The following is an 18,529-nucleotide window of genomic DNA, read 5'->3' as shown; positions in this document are numbered from 1 at the left end:
GCCCCAATTCAGTGTTTTCCATATCCTCCTTACGTATGCTTCCCACTCCATACGTGCACGGAGATATTCTTCAATTAATTGAAATACCTTGATGGACTAGAAAGAACATACATAATCTGACTAAAATTACTCTGAATTTGTCTAGAAATATTTCACAGTAGAAAAAAAATCACTACTATAAGAGAGAGGACTTGTGCATTGAGTAGAGCGTAGGGTAGGTAACAGTCTTGCCATCTGTACAATCTGTGATTAAGTGTGATGAGGAAAAAAACAGATGGTTTCCGGTTTCAGTTACTGAAAACCATTTGTGCATTGTTCATTTCCTCCGATGAATATTAAGTATGTTATTCATTTATAAGTGATTTCATACATTACCATAAAACCTGAATAAATAGTTTCCAAGGGGTATTCTTTTGAGTAATACTCCCCCCACAGGCACACACACAGGCACACACACAGGCACACGCAGACACAGGCACACAGGCACGCACACACAGGCACATACACAAGGCACACACACAGGCACGCACACAAGGCACATGCACACACAGGCACACACAGACACAGGCACACAGGCACGCACACACAGGCATACACAGGCACATACACAAGGCACACACATAGGCACACACACAGGCATGCACACAAGGCACATGCACACACAGACACACACAGGTGCACACACACAGGCACACACACACACGCAGGCACACACACAGGCACATGCACACACAGGCACACACAGACACAGGCACACACACACAGGCACACGCACACACGCATACATAGGCACATACACAGGCACACACACAGACACGCACAGACATACAGATACACACAGGCACATGCACACACAGGCACACAGGCACGCACACACAGGCATACACAGGCACATACACAAGGCACACACATAGGCACACACACAGGCATGCACACAAGGCACATGCACACACAGACACACACACAGGTGCACACACACAGGCACACACACACACACACACACGCAGGCACACACACAGGCACATGCACACACAGACACACAGGCACACACACAGGCACACGCACACACGCATACATAGGCACACACACAGGCACACACACAGACATACAGATACACACAGACATACAGACACACACACAGGCACAGACGCACATACGCACAAACACGGGCACACACGCACAGGCACACACACACACACACACACACACACACACACACACACACACACACACCATGTATGTCAGCTGAAATAACTACTGAGAGACTACAGTGATCAAGTCAATTGGTCTCTGCATTAATGATCTTCCAGTCTAGTGGAGGGAGACAGACAATAGAGAAGATTAATGTACAACTGCTGCATAAACATCTTAATGTGAGCTGTGAAATGTGTTATGAAGGAAGTGAAGGTGTAGTGAAATGGGTTGACTAAAGCTAGGCCTTGTTAAAAGTATGCTGCATCTTCAGTGAACAAACACTGGAGTTGAAATGTGAGGAAAAAGCAGACCCGCAGAGTGAAAGGCGAGAGGGCAGATGTGGGCACAGGACGCTAAAGCCCGGTGAGGAAAGGAGGAGTCGCACACGAGAGGATTTCAGCATGGTACAGAGGTGTGAGTCACACACGAGAGGATTTCAGCGTGGTACAGAGGTGCGAGTCGCACACGAGAGGATTTCGGCGTGGTACAGAGGTGCGAGTCGCACACGAGAGGATTTCGGCGTGGTGCAGAGGTGCGATGAGAAGGGGGCAGAGGAGAGAGAAAGACGGGAGTGGACGGCTGTGGAGTTTGTAGTGAAATCTTCACTTTGTAATACATTTCTTTATTTTCCAGATTATAAGGATTTCTTTCATTCTCATCTCACACATCATTTTGAATATGCCTATGACCTTTTATTACGGTAGGACAAATGCAATTTGCATTTGAGAGTGACTGTATAGTATAATTTAATAAAACTATATATGGACACATTTAAATTTCATAAACTTTTTAGGTTTCACAAATCATTCTTTGGAGAGTTTTTGATCACTAGTGATGTAAAAGTAGGTTGGAGGGATGTTCAGCAGATAAAGGCATTGCTACCAACAACCTGAGTTCAATCCCTGGCACCTACCTGTTGGAAGAGAGAACCAACTTATACAAGTTGTGCATACACAGATAGATGATAGATAGATAGATAGATAGATAGATAGATAGATAGATAGATAGATAGATAGATAGATAGATAGAAGTAAAATGTAAAACCTTTTTAGCTTTTAGTCAACACAGGAAAAAGTCAGTAACAGACTGTATTGCAAATGTTACAGTATAAAGAATCATTGGTGTCTTAATTTGTTAATTGTCTCTCTGAGGAAGTGAGTTTTCAGGGGTTTTTTGAGCTGTAATTCACATATAAAACTTTGTTTTGTTGTATACAACATGAAGTTTGATATATATTATGAAATGATTACCAAAATCAAATGAGTTACAATATTTGTTATTTGGGATTTGGAGAGATGTCTCACTGGATAAGGCCACATATAGCTCTTGTGGATGACCCAAATTCAGTTCCTAGTACCCATGTTGGCTAGCTCATAACTGCCTCCAACTCCCTCTCCAACGGATCCCACACGCTCAAACACACATACATACACATAATTAAAACTAAATCCTAGGAAAGATTGAAAAATATCCATCATCATAATATAGCTACCATATTTTTGTGGTGAGTAAAGTTTATTATTTGCATATTTAAATTATACATTATGGTATAATCAACAAAATACATTACAGTATAATTAACAAAATAGCAATACTGTATGTTGGATCTTCCGAATTTTTAGTTCTTCATAACTAAAACTGTGCCTTTGGGGCAACATATCCCAGTTTTCCCCAGCCTCCAGCTCCTTGCATCCACTATTTTCCTCTCCATTGTCCACACAAAGACATAGCTGTCATTTCAATCAGAATATGAGATAGTTTTCACATTGCCCCAAATGCCATAACCAGCGCATGAACAGTTTAGTGAAGTTTTTATAATAACAACAAAGAAAGTCACAAATCAAGGTTTTTTTTTTTTTAATTAAAGATAGGTGGGAACATCCAGTAGGCAGGTTACAGCAGAGTGAACCTCTGCTCTAGGCCTCAGATTTTATCTGATTGCTTATTAACCTTGGGGTTGATGAAAGCTAAGTGTCTGTTTTTACATTTCAAAAAGGATTTGACTAATAGTCACAAGGATATTGGGTCAAACACAGAAGTAGGCAATAAATGGCTATTAAGGGACTAAAGATAGCACAAGATAATTTGGCTCCAGACCTGAAACATTAACCTCTCCATAGTCACAGAAGTTCTAATCAACTAGTTTTGGAAAATTTTTCACATAGGATTGGATTTTCCCCCCGGGGAACTTCAGTTCATACTGCTTTTGTGTGTTTAACTTTATAGATTCTACAAGTGAGATCATGCAGCCTTTGTACCTGGTCCTTTTCACTTAGTATAATGTCTGCTAGGTTCATCCATGTAGCAAATTACATAATTTTCTTCCTTTTTAAAAGCAGATGGTATTCCATGTTGTTTGTAGCTGTGTTCGTATACCCACTATATCTTCTTTATTTATTTGTTGATTGATACTTGGATTGATTCCATATCATGGCTATTATGAATAGTGTTGCAGCAGACACAGGAGTGTAGATATTCCTTCAGTATCAGCCGATTGCTGAGGATGTCTAACCAGAAGTGGGATGGATTGCTCTATGATAGTTCCATTTTTAGGGTTTTTTGTTTGTTTGTTTGTTTTGTTTTGTTTTGTTTTCAAGACAGGGTTTCTCTGTATAGCCCTGGCTGTCCTGGAACTCACTTTGTAGCCCAGGCTGGTCTTGAAATCACAGAGATCCTCCTGCCTTTGCCTCCCAAGTGCTGGAATTAAAGGCTGTGCCACCACTGCCTGGCCATTTAAATTTTTTTTTTTTTTCGATTTTTGAGACAGGGTTTCTCTGTGTAGCTTTGGAGCCTGTCCTGGACCTCGCTCTGTAGACCAGGCTGGCCTTGAACTCACAGAGATCCACCTGCCTCTGCCTCCCAAGTGCTGGAATTAAAGGCTGTGCCACCACTGCCTGGCCATTTAAATTTTTTTTTTTTTCGATTTTTGAGACAGGGTTTCTCTGTGTAGCTTTGGAGCCTGTCCTGGACCTGTTCTGTAGGCCAGGCTGGCCTTGAACTCACAGAGATCTGCCTGGCTCTGCCTTCCAAGTGCTGGGATTAAAGGCATGTGCCACCACTGCCCGGCTCCTTTTTAATTCTTTTGAGAAAATTCCAAACTGTTTCTTATAAGGGCTATACTAATTAAAATTTATATCAGTAGTGAATACTGGTTTCTTTCCTCCCCTGCATCCTTGCAAAAACAAACTTTTCATCTTTTGGTTACTAGCCACTCTAATAAGGGGGAAGTTCTGGGTATGTTGAGTTATGCTTGCAATTCTAGCACTCAGAAATCAGAGGTAGGAGGACTGCTGCAAGTTCAAAACCAGCAAACTGGGTCTCATAGGAAGGCCAGCCAGGTCTACAGAACAAGACCTTATCTCAAACAACCTAAAGAAATTAATAAAGAAATAGTGTGAGGTTATGTCTCATTGTAGTTTTAAGCTATATTTGACTAGTCACTAGTAATGTTGAATTGATTTTTCTTGTACCTGTAAGCCATTTGTATGTTTTCTTTTGAGCAATGTTCAAGTCATTTGGCCATTTTTAATTTGGTTATCTTTTTCTTACTTGTTTATGTTCCTTCGAATAGTAGCCACTCAGCAGAAATAAGACTTATAATTTCTTCCATTTTGTAGGTATGTATTCACAATACTTGTCTCCTTGTTTGGATAAAAGGATTTGTTGACACATTGAAATTTTTCTGTTTGCTTATGTTACCTGTGCTTTTGTGGTCGTGTCCTTAGTGACGTCAGAAAGAATTCTCTTCTGTGCCTTCTTTCCAGTGGTTTACATTGTACATTGTATGTGGAAATCTTTACTAGATTGTGAGTAGACTTTTACATGTGATGTGAAGTAAGAGTATAGTTTTATTCTTGTTCATGGGGATATCCCGTTTTTCCAATGTAATTTATTAAAGAAGCTGGTTTTTTTTCCTATTGTGTGTCTTTGGCACTTTTATTGATGATAAATCAATTATAAATGTGCAGAACAGCCGGGTAGTGGTGGCGCACACATTTAATCCTAGTAATCAAGAGGCAAAACCAGGCAAATTTCTGTGAGTTCGAAGTCAGCCTGGTCTACAGAGTGAGATCCAGGACAGGCATCAAAACTACACAGAGAAACCCTGTCTCAAAAAACCAATAAATGAATAAATAGATAGATAGATAGATAGATAGATAGATAGATAGATAGATAGATAGATAGATAGATGTGTAGATTAATTTCTTGGCTCTCTTTTCATTCATCTGTTTCTTTGGTCTATATATATATATTTGTATCAGTGCCATTCTTATTTATTTTTATTATTATTATTGTTATCACTATTGCTTTGTAGTAGAGTTTAAATCCAATAGTGTAATGTTACTCAGCATTGTGCTTTTATTTAAAGATTATTTTTGCTATAGGACTAGCACAATGTCTGTGCAAATAGAGAAGGGAGTTTGGGCATGAGAGAGATTTTGAAATATATATACAACAGGACTTGATAATTAATTAGACATGGGAAATGATAGAAAGAGAAGAGCTAAAGTGATTTCCATAGTTTTGACCATACATATAGGTTGCTACTCACTGAAAAGAGGACACAAAGAAAAAGAGCAAGATGCATAATACTTCGTTGGAAATGTCTTCAGTCTAGGAAGAGTAGACGCCACTAGAAAGGGTTACTCAGTGCTTGGGGAAACCCAGAGCAGAAAAGACTCTAGTGTGTAAATTATTGTATCATGGAAGTACATAACTGAATGTCAGGAGGGAAGCAAGGGAGGTTTCAGGATGATTGATTTGCCTAGCAAACAGGGATGTGTAGAGCACATACACAAAGAAGGTCCATGGGGGCGGTCAGATGAATGGGTGACTAGACGGACTCATTTCCAGGACTAAGGAGACACCAGCATGAATTGAGTGTCTGGTCCTAGTTAGGTGCCACATGTGTTGCCTCATTAGTCCTTGGGACAGGTACCAACTTCTCAGAGCTTCGGGTAATCTCTCAAGTAAAGATAACATAGTCACATGTCCAGAACACAGGAAGGGGACATTTGAAACAGGATGGGGAAAATGATGAGTTCAGATGGAGTCAAATTAAATTTGAGGATCATGCTGAAGGCCGGGCGGTGGTGGCTCACGCCTTCAATCCCAGCACTCGGGAGGCAGAGGCAGGTGGATCTCTGTTAGTTCAAGGCCAGCCTGGGCTACAGAGTGAGTTCCAGGAAAGGCACCAAAACTACACAGAGAAACCCTGTCTCAAAAAAACCCGAAGGAAAAAAAAAAAAAAGGATCATGCTGACATATGCGATGAGATCCATTCTGATTGGTCACGGTCCCTTACTTATCAGTAAAATATGTTGAGTATTTCTCCCATCACTGTTGAGTCATCACGGTGAATAATTGGCTGCTGTTGTGGAAAAGGACAAATGATTACAGGATACCCCATTTTGGTTCAGGCTTAATGATAACTGGGCGGAGAGTCTTGGTTGAATCAGTTATCCAAAAAGAGACATGTCTAGTTCCTAATTTTGAAGTTCTTCAAAGAAAATTTTATGGTTTGGTCTCTTTGTTAGCTTTCAGATGGCTGTAGTGATGAGTAGTCATGTTTAGGCAGGTATTCAATTTTGTTCCATTGGTCTACATGTCTTTTTGTGCTAGTGCTGTACTGTTTTGATCACTATGGCTCTTTAATTTATCTTAAGATTTGGAATGGTGATCCCGCTTTCATTGCACTAATTACCATTATTCTTTTTGCTCAGGGTTGCTTTGGCTATTCAGGCTCTTTTCTGGTTCCAAAAACATTTAAGACTTTCCCCCCTATTTCTGTTGAAGAATGTTGTCGGTATTTTTGTTGGGATTGCATTGAATTTATACATTGCTTTCGACAGAATGGTCATTTTCACAATGCTAGTTCTACCAATTCATGACCATGGTGTGTGTCTGTGGTGATGGTGGGGGAATCTTCCCATTTTCTAGTCTCTTCCTTCAGAAAATTCAAGTTTTCACTGTAGAGGTTTTTCATCTTCTTGGCGAGGTTTATTGCTGGGCACTTTCTTTTCTTTGAGGCTGCTATGAATGGGTGTCCATGATTTCTTTCTCAGGGTCTTTCTCATTGGTGTATAGGAAGTCTACTGATTTTTTTGAAAGTTGACTTTTATCCAACACATTGCTGAAATCGTTGATTATTTCTAGAAACTTTCTAGTGGAAGTTTTAGAATCTCTTATGAATAGTATCATATCATCTGCAAACAGGGATAGTTTAGCTTTTTCTTTTCCTATTTGTATCTTTAATTTCCTTCTCTTGCCTTACTGCTCCAGTTAGTGCTTTGGGCTTCATATTGAAAAGGAGTGGGCATGATGGGCAGTCCTGTTTCATTCCTGATTTTAATGGATTGCTTTGAATTCTTCTCCATTTAGGATGATGTTGGCTGTGGGCTTGTCATATATATTATATATGTGTGTATATATCCTTTATTGAGGTATGCTCCCTCCAGTACTACCCTTTCTAGGAGTTTTATTGTGAAGGCATGTTGGATTTTGTTGAAGGATTTTTCTGCATCTAGTTAGAGATGATCATGTGATTTTTGTGTTTAAGTCCATTTATATGATTTTATTACATTTATTGACTTACGTGTTTTGAACTATCCCTGCATCTCTGGGATAAAACCGTCTTGATTGTGGTGGATGACCTTTATGTTAGTGAGTATATTCAATTTGCTAGTATTTTATTGAGGAATTTTGCATCTGTGTTCATCAGGCATATTGGTCTGTGGCTTTTTGGTCCTGTCTCTACCTGGTTTAAATGATAGTAGTTTAGATAGTAGATTAGCATGATAGTAGCTTCATAGAATGTTTGGGAGTGTTCCGTTTGTTGCTATTGTTTTGGAATGTCTTGGGAAGTATTGGCTGTAGGTCTTCTTTGAAAGTGGCTGTTTTATGGTGGCTTCTTGGCATCTGCTCCTGACCAGTAAGTTTCTGTTAACAATACTGCTGATGATCGAATGGTGTTTTTCTTCAATAGAACTTGAGTGTTTGTCTCTTGTAATTTCTGGACATTTTGTCTTTGTCTTATATTTTCGAACGGTAACTCTAATATGTTTGGGAGTGAAGATACTTTCTGTTTAGATCGTGTTTCTTTGCTGTCCTATGGGCCTCCTGTTCTTGTGTGCTCACATCATCTTCAAGGTTAGGGAAGTTGTCTGCTGTTATTTCCACCCCACCTAACAGTGCCGCTCCCTTTGGGAGCCATTTTTTTTCAAACCCCCACACTATGTATTGTTTTTCTTTGGACTCTGTTTCTTGAGAGTTTATTTTCTTTGGAAATGTCATGTTATCTCACTGCTTCACATTTCTTGTGCTTCTGTGTTGAAATTTGCATATCTGGTGAATACATTATTTCTACCTCTTTTAGGGAATAGGCTTTGTAGTAAATTGCTTTTCTCTGAAGCTGTGTCTCGAGGTGTCAGTTTGGTAGGTGTGTTACCAAATGTATTCAGCTCAAAACAAAAAGGACTATTTTGGCTCATACTTTTAGCGATTTCAATCCCTGATTGTTTGGAACCTGCTTTGGGATTGTGGCAGGGTATCAGAGGCATTACTCTATGATAGTCAGTGATACTGCTTACACCATGACCAGTGTTCAAAATTGAGGAAAAGAAGAAGTGGGGTATGCTGGCTACTTTTATGTCAACTTAAAAGAAGCTAGAGGTGCCGGGCAGTGGTGGTGCACGCCTTTAATCCCAGCACTCGGGAGGCAGAGCCAGGCGGATCTCTGTGAGTTCGAGGCCAGCCTGGGCTACAAAGTGAGTTCCAGGAAAGGCACCAAAACTACACAGAGAAACCCTGTCTCGGGGGGGAAAAAAAGAAGAAGAAGCTAGACGCATTTGGGAAGAGGGCACCTCAGTTGAGAAAGTACCCTCACCAGATCGGCCTGTGGGCAAGCCTGTGGGGGCATTTTCATAATTAGTGATTGATGGGGGAGGTCCTAACTCAGTGGAGGTGGTACCACCCCTGGGCAGGTGGTCATGGGGTGTATATGAAAGCAGGCTGAGCAAGCCTGTAAGTAGCACTCCTCCATGGTTTCTACCTTGACTTCTGCCCTGACTTCCTTTGATAATGGACTGTGATGTGGAAGTTGGAAGGGTAAGATGAAATAAATCCTTTCCTTCCCAAGTATCTTTTGCTCATCATGTTTTATCATAGCAATAGAAACCCCAGACATGAGTCCACATTCTGCTTTGAGGGCACAATTTCTAATGACCTAAAGACTGCACCCCCCCATTTATTATCTTTTAATTTTTTTGACACCTCCCAGTATTAAATTGGGAACAAAACTTTTAACACATAAACCTTTGGGGGCACCTAGGTTCAATTATTGTAGAATGTAATGTCACATTTGATTCCAGCTTAGAACCACACTGTAATGGCCCTCTAGCTTCCTTGCCTGTAATTAATGACTGCGGGTAGAATGTATCGTGTTGCATAGCCGTAGACTACTATCTTCCTGGGACATGCAGATGTGGGGACACTCTTGTGACTCAGGAATGTGTAGGGTATGTAGAAGTTATCATCTGCCTTCTGTGTGACCACTCCCACAGCAGGAATGATAGCACTATTCCAGCAATGGCCATTTCCTCCTCGGTCACATGGCCAGAATGAGCCCTGATCTTTCCCATTTCCTCTGGCCCTTGCAATTGCTGTAGCTGGTGTGAGACTAAAACATCTGCCCTCAGACCAAGCAGTAGCATAGTTCCACACAGTGACTGGGACGGTGGCGACAGAGGGGACGGTGATGTTAGAGTCCTAGCTCTTGACATCAAGGCCTTTGCATTTATTCCCTTTACACAGCATGCTGTGCGCCCACTTATCAACCTTCTTTTCTTTCTTAATGTTCTAAGCGTGAAAATTCAAAATTTACTTATTTTCTTGAGTGAATATAATCACACTGTTCAGTTAGTAAAGAACATGGAGTAGCCAGGCCCTTGATTTACCCATCTAATCACTCAGTTATCTTCTTCCACACAGGTCATCAGGTTTTTCCACATGCTTTCCAGGCATCGGGGTTGTACATTTTATACAAGTGGTAATCTAATACACATGCTCCTGTATACTGCCTTGTCTTAACAATGTCACTTTGAGATATACACAGACAGCCTCCCTCTTGATCTCTCTAGCCCCTCCCTCCCGTCCTCTCCTCCCTGCTCATCTGCTGGCCTTTAACTCCCTCCTTTATTGAAAATAGATTCTTTTCTCACATAATATATCCTGGTTATGGTTCCCCTCCCTCTACTCCTCCCAGATCCTCCCCACCTGCCCTCCCCATCAGATCCACTCTCTTTCTGTCTCTCATTAGAAAAGAATAGACAACCAAAGAGATGACAACCAAATATCACAAAATAAAATACAATAAGAGGAAGCAAAAACTATCAAAGTTGGTCATGGCAACCCAACAGAAGAATTGTCCCAAGAGCAGGTAAGAGTCAGAGACCCACTCATGCACACACTCAACAGTCCCATGAAAACACTAAACTGGAAGCCATGATATACACGCAGAGGACCTGGTGCAGACCGTGCAGGCCCTGTGCATGCTGCTTCAGTCTATGTGAGTTCCTATGAGCTTTGATCTTGTTGATTCAGAGGGCCTTGTTTTCTTGGTGTCCTCCATGCCCTCTGGCGCTTAAACTTTTACACCTCCTTTTCAATGGGGTTCTCTGAGCTCTGAGAGAAGGGATTGGAAGGAAACATCCCATTTAGAGCTACATGTTCCAAGGTCTCCCCCCACTCTCTCTTCATAATCTGGCTGTGGGTCTCTGCATTTGTTCCCATCTGTTGCAGGAGGAAGCTGCTCTGATGATGGCTGAATAAGGCACTGGTCTATGAGTACAGCAGAATGTCATTAGGAGTCTTTTATCATTACTTTTTTTTGTGTTTTTTTGTTTTTGTTTTTTTTTCGAGACAGGGTTTCTCTGTGTAGCTTTGTGCCTTTCCTGGAACTCTGAAGACCAGGCTGGCCTCGAACTCACAGAGATCCGCCTGCCTGTGCCTCTCCAGTGCACTTTTTTTGTTTTTGAAGACCAGTAATATTTGGTTTTACTCTAGGTCTCTGGGGTATGTAGTCTCAGGTTCTCAGTCAACCAATCCGTGTCGGGTGTGGGTTCCATCTCAAGGAGTAGGTCTTTAGTCAGATCCGTTATTGTCCATTATTGGTTGGTTACTCCCATGTGCTTTGTGCCTCCATTACACTAGCACATCTTGCAGGCAGTACACCATTGTAGATAGAGGGTTGGTGGCTGGCTTGGAGTTTATGTTTCTTTTTTGGAAGCATGCAGAGTGCCTTCCTGTAACAAAGATGCTTGAAAGTAGCATGAAGGCACCGTGTAGGCACTGACTAGTCATCTTCATGTCCAATGAGTTGTGTAGGAGTTGGCTTTAGCAATAGGACCTTGCTGTATGTTTGTGGAAAGCAACCTATAGTTTGGGCAACAGCCTGGGCTGTTTCGGGGATTCCCATGGAACTCTTTTGGCCAACAACTTAATTAAATGTGATTCAGTCCTGGTACTGAAAGCTTCCTTTGGTGAAAAGAAATGGCCATTTGGGACTTAGTCTTCCCTGTTATTTGGCAATTTCATCTATATCACAAATGTATATATTTTAGTAAGTTTCTACTGTATTAGGTTTCTATACTACTCATTGAATCCCCCTTAATTTTAACTGTCTCTCCCCATTTTCACTCCCTCAATGACCTCTCCAATCCCTTCCCCACTTGATCATGTCATCCCAGCCCCCTCAATGCATTCCTAATTATCGATTTGCCTTTCCTAAGAGATCTATCTGTTCCCTCTAATTCCTTATATAATAACTACCCTCCAGATTAAAGCTTGGTTATCATTGACTTCACAGCTAATATTCTTATATAAGCAAATACATACCATATTTGTCTTTCTGGATCTCAGATATCTAACTCAGGATGATTTTTTTTTTTAGTTTCATTTCATGTTGTCATTTTTAATGGCTCAGTAATACTCCATTTTGTAATTGAACCACATTTTCTTTATCCATTCTTCTGTTGAGAAACATCTAGGTTGTTTCCAATTTCTGGCTATTATGAGTAGACCAGCAATAAACATGGTTGAACAAATGTCTTTGTGGTATAATAAAGCATCCTTTGGGTATATGCTCAAGAGTGATATAGCTGGATCTTGAGGTAGATCAACTCCCATCTTACTGAGGTACCACCATACTGATTTCTGTAGTGACTGTACAAGTTTGCACTCGTATCAGTAATGGATGAGTGTCCTCTTATTCCATGTCCTTGACAACATGAGCTGACACTTGCTTTGTTGATCTTAGCCATTCTGATGGGTATATGATGAAATCGCAAAGCAGTTTTGATTTGCATTCCCCTGATGGCTAAGGATGTTGAACATTTCTTTAAGTGTTTCTCAGCCAGTTGAGATTCCTCTATTAAGAATTCTGTTTAGATCTGTACCCCATTTTAATTGGCTTATTTGTTTTCTTGATATCTAGTTTCTTAAATTCTTTATATATCTTGGATATTAGTCCTCTATTAAATGTATAGTTGGTAAAAATCTTTTCCTATTCTATAGGCTGTCCAAATGACATTGACCTTTGTTGTGCAGAATGACCTTTGCTGTGCAGAAGCTTCTCAGTTTAGAGGTCCCATTTATTAGTTAGAGGTCCCATCTTAGTGCCTGTGCTAACAGTATTTTGTTCTGAAAGTCCTCTACTGCATGCTATTCCCCATTTTTGCATCTATCATGGTCAATTATGCTGAGGTCTTTGATCCACTTGGACTTGAGTTTTGTGCAGGGTGATAGATATGGATCTATTTGGATTCTACTACATGTAGACATCCAGTTGGACCAGCATTGTTTGTTGATGATGCTTTCTTTTCCAGTGTGTGCTTCTGGCTTTTTTTTTTTAAATCAATGATAAGGTGTCCATAAGTGTGTGGACTTATGTCTGGGTCTTCAAATCTACTGATCACTGCGTGTTTTATGCCAAAAAAACAGACTATATTATTATTATATCTCTGTAGTACAACTTGAAATCGGAAGTGATGATATGTCCAGTTCTTTTATTTTTCAGGATTGTTTTAGCTGTCCTGGGTTTTTGGTGTTTCCATATGAAGCTGAAAATTGTCCTTTCAAGGTCTGTGAAGAATTGTGATGGAATTTTGATGGGGATTGCATCGAATTTGTAGATCACTTTTGATGGCCATTTTTACTATCTTAGTCCAACTGTTCTATGAGCATGGGACAGCTTTGCATCTTCTGATGTCTTCTTCAACTTCTTCCTTCAAAGACTTGAAGTTTTTGTTTGTTTGTTTGTTTTTGTTTTTTTGAGACAGGGTTTCGCTGTGTAGTTTTGGTGGCTGTCCTGGATCTCACTCTGTATGTAGCCCAGGATAGCCTCTAATTTAGAGATCTGCCTGGCTCTGCCAGATCCTGGCTCCACCTGGATCTGCTGGGGTTAAAGGCTTGCGCCACCACTGCCCAACTTGAAGTTTTTATAAGTCTTTCACTTGCTACTTGCTTTATTAAAGTCCCCCAAAATATTCTTTTTTTTTTTTTTTTTTTTTTTTTTGGTTTTTTGAGACAGGGTTTCTCTAGCTTTGCGCCTTTCCTGGAACTCACTTGATAGCCCAGGCTGGCCTTGAACTCACAGAGATCCGCCTGCCTCTGCCTCCCAAGTGCTGGGATTAAAGGCATGCGCCACCACCGCCCAGCCTAAAATATTCTTTATTATATGAGGCTATTGTGAAAGGTGTTATTTCCCTGATTTCTTTCTCAGACCATTTGTCATTTGTACATAAGAGGGCAACTGATTTTCTGAGTTAATTTTGTATACTGCTACTTTGCTGTAGGAGTTCCCTGGTGGAATTTTTAGGGTCACTTATGTATACTATCATATCATCTGCAAATAAAGATACTTTGACTTCTTCCTTTCCAATTTGTATGTCCTTGATCTCTTTCAGTTGTCTTACTGCTCTAGGTAAGAGTCAAGTACTAGATTGAATAGATATGCAGAGAGTGGACAGCCTTGCTTTGTTCCTGATTTTGGTAGATTGCTTTCAGTTTCTCTGTATTGCCTAGGGGCTTGCTGTAAAGTGCCTTTATTATGTTTAGGTATGTTCCTTGTATCCCTAATCTCTCCAAGACTTTTATCATGAAGGAGTGTTGGATTTTGTCAAAGGCTTTTTCAGCTTCTTTTTTCCCAGCTTCTTTTTTTTTCCTCATTTTACATAACAATCACAGTTCCCTCCCCCTTCCTCCCACTTCCCCCACCACATCCCTTCCCATCCACTCCTCTGAGAGCCTAAGGCTTCCCATGGGGAGTCAACAAAGTCTGGCCTATCAAGTTGAGGCAGGACCAAGCCCCTCCCCTCTGTTTCAAGGCTGAGCAAGGTCTTCATTCCATCATAGGGAATGGGCTCCAAAAAGGCAGCTCATGCATCAGGGATAAGTCCTGGCCCACTGCCAGGGGCCCCACACACAGACCAAGCCACACAACTGACACCCATATTCAGAGGGCCTAATTCGGTCCCATGCAGGCTCCCTAGCTGCCAGCCCAGAGTTTGTGAGTTCCCACTAGCTCTGGTCAGCTGTCTCTGTAGGTTTCCCCACCATGATCTTGACCCCCTTTGCTCATATAACCTCTCCTCCTTCTCTTCGACTGAACTCCCAGAGCTCGGCCTGGTGCTTGGTGGTGGATCTCTGCATCTGCTTCCATCAGTTAGTGGATGAAGGCTCTATGATGACAGTTAGGGTAGTCACCAATCTGAATACAGGAGAAGGCCAGTTCAGGCCCCTTCTCCACTATTGCTAGTAGTCTTAGCTGGGGTCATCCTTGTGGATTCCTGGATTTCCCTAGCACCAAGTTTCTCCCTAACTCCATAATGTCTCCCTCTATCAAGATATCTCTTTCATTGCTCTCCCACTCCATCCCTCCCCCAACTCGATCATCCTGTCCTCTCCTGTTCTTATCCCCCACCCCACCCCCTAGTTTACCTAGGAAATCATTTTTCTTTCAGTTTGTTTGTGTGGTGGATTTCATTTACTTATATTGAACCAACCCTGTATCTCTGGGATGAAGCCTACTTGATCATTATGGATGATCTTTTTGATGTATTCTTGGATTGGGTTTGTAAGTACTTTATTGAGTATTTTTGCATCTGTGTTCATAAGAGAAAGTTGGTCTGTAGTTCTCTTCTTTCTTGGGTCATTATGTTGTTTGGGTATTAGGGTGACTGTGACCTCATAAAATGAATAATGGTCCCTGTTTTTCTATATTGTGGAACGTTTTGAAGAGTATTGGCATTAATGGTTCTTGATGGTAGAATTCTGTGGTAAAACCATCTAGCCCTGGGCTTTTTTTCTCTTTCTTTTTCTTTCTCTTTTCTTTTCTTTTTTTCTTTTTTTTTTCTTTTTTTTTTTGGGGGGGGAGACTTAATGAGTGCTTCTATTTCACTAGGGGTTATATGTCTGTTTAAATTGCTTATCTGATCTGCAATTAGCCTACTTGCTTGCCTGGTCAGAGTGGCCTGTGGATTCCTAGGGAGTGCCTGCTGGGGTTGGGGGCAGGGACAAAGCAATGGGTGGCTGGAAGGAAGTTTGGAGGGAAAGATCTGTGTGATGGACTGGAGATGGGGCCAGGGGGAAGGGAGGCTGCAGCTCCAGATCTGCAGCAGGTAGGGAGAACAATAGGAGAGATATCTTGATAAAGGAAGCCATTATTGGGTTGGGAGAAACCCGGGGCAGATCTGGGGATGAGACTGGGAGGTTAGATTTGGAGGAGCTGAGGGAGAGGTAGAGCTCTGCCCTCAGCCTTCCTGCTTCCCTGGCTGGGGTGGCCTGTGTGTTTGGAGTTGTGTGTTCTGGAGTTGGGGGCTGGGACGAAGGAATGAGTTGGGGAAGAGAAGTTAGAAGGGGAAGATCTGGGAGATCCACTAGAGATGAGGGATGAGAGGTCCCAGCAGAAGGTCTGCTGCAGAGCTGGGGGTGAGGCTGGGGGGTTGTATCTGGAGGAACAGAGGGAGAGGTGCAGATCTGCAGTCAGCCTTCCTGCTTCCCTGGCTGGGGTGGCCTGTGCTTTCCTAGGGAGTGCCTGCTGGAGTTGGGGCAGGGTGGGGGTCTGGGAGAAAGCAAGAGTGGGGGAGGGCGGTCAGGAAGGGAAGATCTGTGAGATCCACTGGAGGTAGGGGGAAGGGGCGGGAGGAAGGCTGCAGCGGTTTTCCTGCAGAGCTGGGGATGAGGCTGGGGGATTGGACTTGGAGGAGCAGAAGAGGTGAAGATCTGCAGTCAGCCTATATGTTTCCCTGACCAGAGTGGCCATGGGGTCCCAGGGAGTCAGCACTCTTTTTTTCAATTTTAATAAATTGGTGCCATTATGATAATTTCATATTTGTATATTATGTAATTTGTGCATATATACTTTCTATTGCCCTCTTAATTCTTAATCATCTTTCTATTTTTGACTCAAATGTCACTTCTTAATGAAACTGCCCCATATACCCAGAATAGATGAGCTTTTTCTGTGGTCAAGACTCATTGCTCTTTGTACTTCATACTTCTAGTGCAGATAATATTGAAAACAATCAATTTGTGTTGTTTTAATAACTAACATTTTCACTAGAATATGTTCCACAAGAACAAGGATCACTTATAATTTCAGAAAATAAAAAAATATTATTAAAAAGTTTTTACACATAGCTTTTACTCCAGTAATATTGGTTGGTTAATTGAGTAGGAATCCTGAAGCATTTGATGTTTTTTTTTTTCCATTTTAATATGTGTGTGTGTGTGCATGCGTGTGTGTGTGCGTGCGTGCGTGCGTGCGTGCATGCACATGCACATATGTGTGCGTGTGCATTCATTCTTGTGTCCACCCATGGCCATTATCTAGAATCAGCTTCAGCTGTTTTTCCACCTTCTTCACTGAGGCATGGTCTCTTAATCAAACTGAGTTGTTGTTGATGTGGTTAGTCTTCCTAGCTTGTTTAGGGGGGTCCCTTGTCTCCACTTTTCAAGGCTGGAGTTCCACTGTGTCCACCTGGCTACTACATCGGTTCTGGGAATCCATTCTCCAGGCTTCAGGCTTTGGTGGGCCAGCTCCTAACCGCTTGCCCGTTTCCACTGCTCAGCACCCGAGTTTCAGGAAGGAAGAAACAGGAACTTAAACACTTGCTTAGTGGGACCAAGGAGAAGGTACTAATAGGTAGACTGCTTGCTATGTCAACATGAGCACCTAGGTTTGGATCCCTGCACCCACATACACATCCTGTCATCCCAGAACTAGAGAGACAGACGGAGACAGAGACAGAGACAGAGACAGAGACAGAGACAGAGACAGAGAGAGACAGAAGGATGTCTGGGGCTCACTGGCCAGCCAGACTAGTCAAATCACTGAGTCCAGGTTCAGTGAGATCCTGTCAAAAATAAGGTTGAGAAACAATTTCTCTCTCTCTCTCTCTCTCTCTCTCTCTCTCTCTCTCTCTCTCACACACACACACACACACACACACACACACACACACACACACACATAGGTGTGCACATATGCACATACAAACAAGAAATACTTGCTTAATGAATAGATGTCAATATATAATGGATAAGTTTATGTTCTAAAGTGCTCTGTTATTTCAATAAATTATATCTTATCCCCCAATAACCTCAATTATATTTTCCACTATAGCTTTGAAGAATCTATAAGATGATTGGTGTAATTAATGAAATTTTCTTTTCTGATACCTAATTGTTATTCCTATATAATTGCGGTGTGATCGAATTTGTGTATTTGTCTCTTTGCCGTAGGACAAAGAAAATGGTAACTGCAAAGCCCTTGATATGAAAGGAAACGGAGAGTCTCGGTGTTTCACAAGTGGATTAGTACCCTGGAATAAAGCAGCTAGAGTGGAATGTGATTCAGAATGAGATGGAAAAGGTCAGATTAATGGAAACAGAACCAATCAATCAGTTCTTCCCTCCTTTCTCTCTTCCCTGATCCACTGAGAAGCAGTGGGTCACAGAGTAGATGGCATTTCAGGAGCACTGGGGAACTTTGCAAAAAGGATTATGATCAAGGGGTCCTTAGTGATCTGCTGCAGCAGAAAGGGAAGGATCTTCCTCTGCTTTGTGAGAGAACAAGAACAGATATGAGATAATTGAACAACAGTATATGACTGTGTGAAATACACAAACACGTACATGGAGTGTGTGCTATTCTGTCATTACAAAGCACTAGACATAATGACAAAGGACCTCATTTCTTAATTAGATATTGATGGTTTGCATTTCTAGCTAGTTTTCATGTATACTCCTTTTGACTCCTCTTCCTAGTGACTAACTT

At 41.6% G+C, this 18,529-nt stretch overlaps 1 protein-coding gene across 2 annotated transcripts in view; it reads left to right on the top strand.

Moving 5' to 3' along the window:
- The window catches only part of Klf8 (KLF transcription factor 8), a 162,686-nt gene that overhangs the window by 28,240 nt on the left and 115,917 nt on the right, over positions 1-18,529 (top strand). Inside the window, exons 1-2 of one of the 2 annotated variants that reach the window (XM_042269163.2) lie at positions 8,043-8,125; positions 17,995-18,124. The exons of the other annotated variant lie outside the window; for it this stretch is intronic. The gene's annotated coding sequence lies outside the window, so the exon portion shown is untranslated. Of the gene's footprint in view, positions 1-8,042; positions 8,126-17,994; positions 18,125-18,529 lie in introns of those variants that run through there. 2 annotated transcript variants of the gene reach the window in all.

The sequence above is a fragment of the Peromyscus maniculatus genome, chromosome X, assembly GCF_049852395.1.
Source record: "Peromyscus maniculatus bairdii isolate BWxNUB_F1_BW_parent chromosome X, HU_Pman_BW_mat_3.1, whole genome shotgun sequence".
NCBI lineage: Eukaryota > Metazoa > Chordata > Mammalia > Rodentia > Cricetidae > Peromyscus > Peromyscus maniculatus.
The sequence above is the reverse complement of the archived record's forward strand: the minus strand, read 5'-3'. Positions and strand labels throughout refer to the sequence as shown.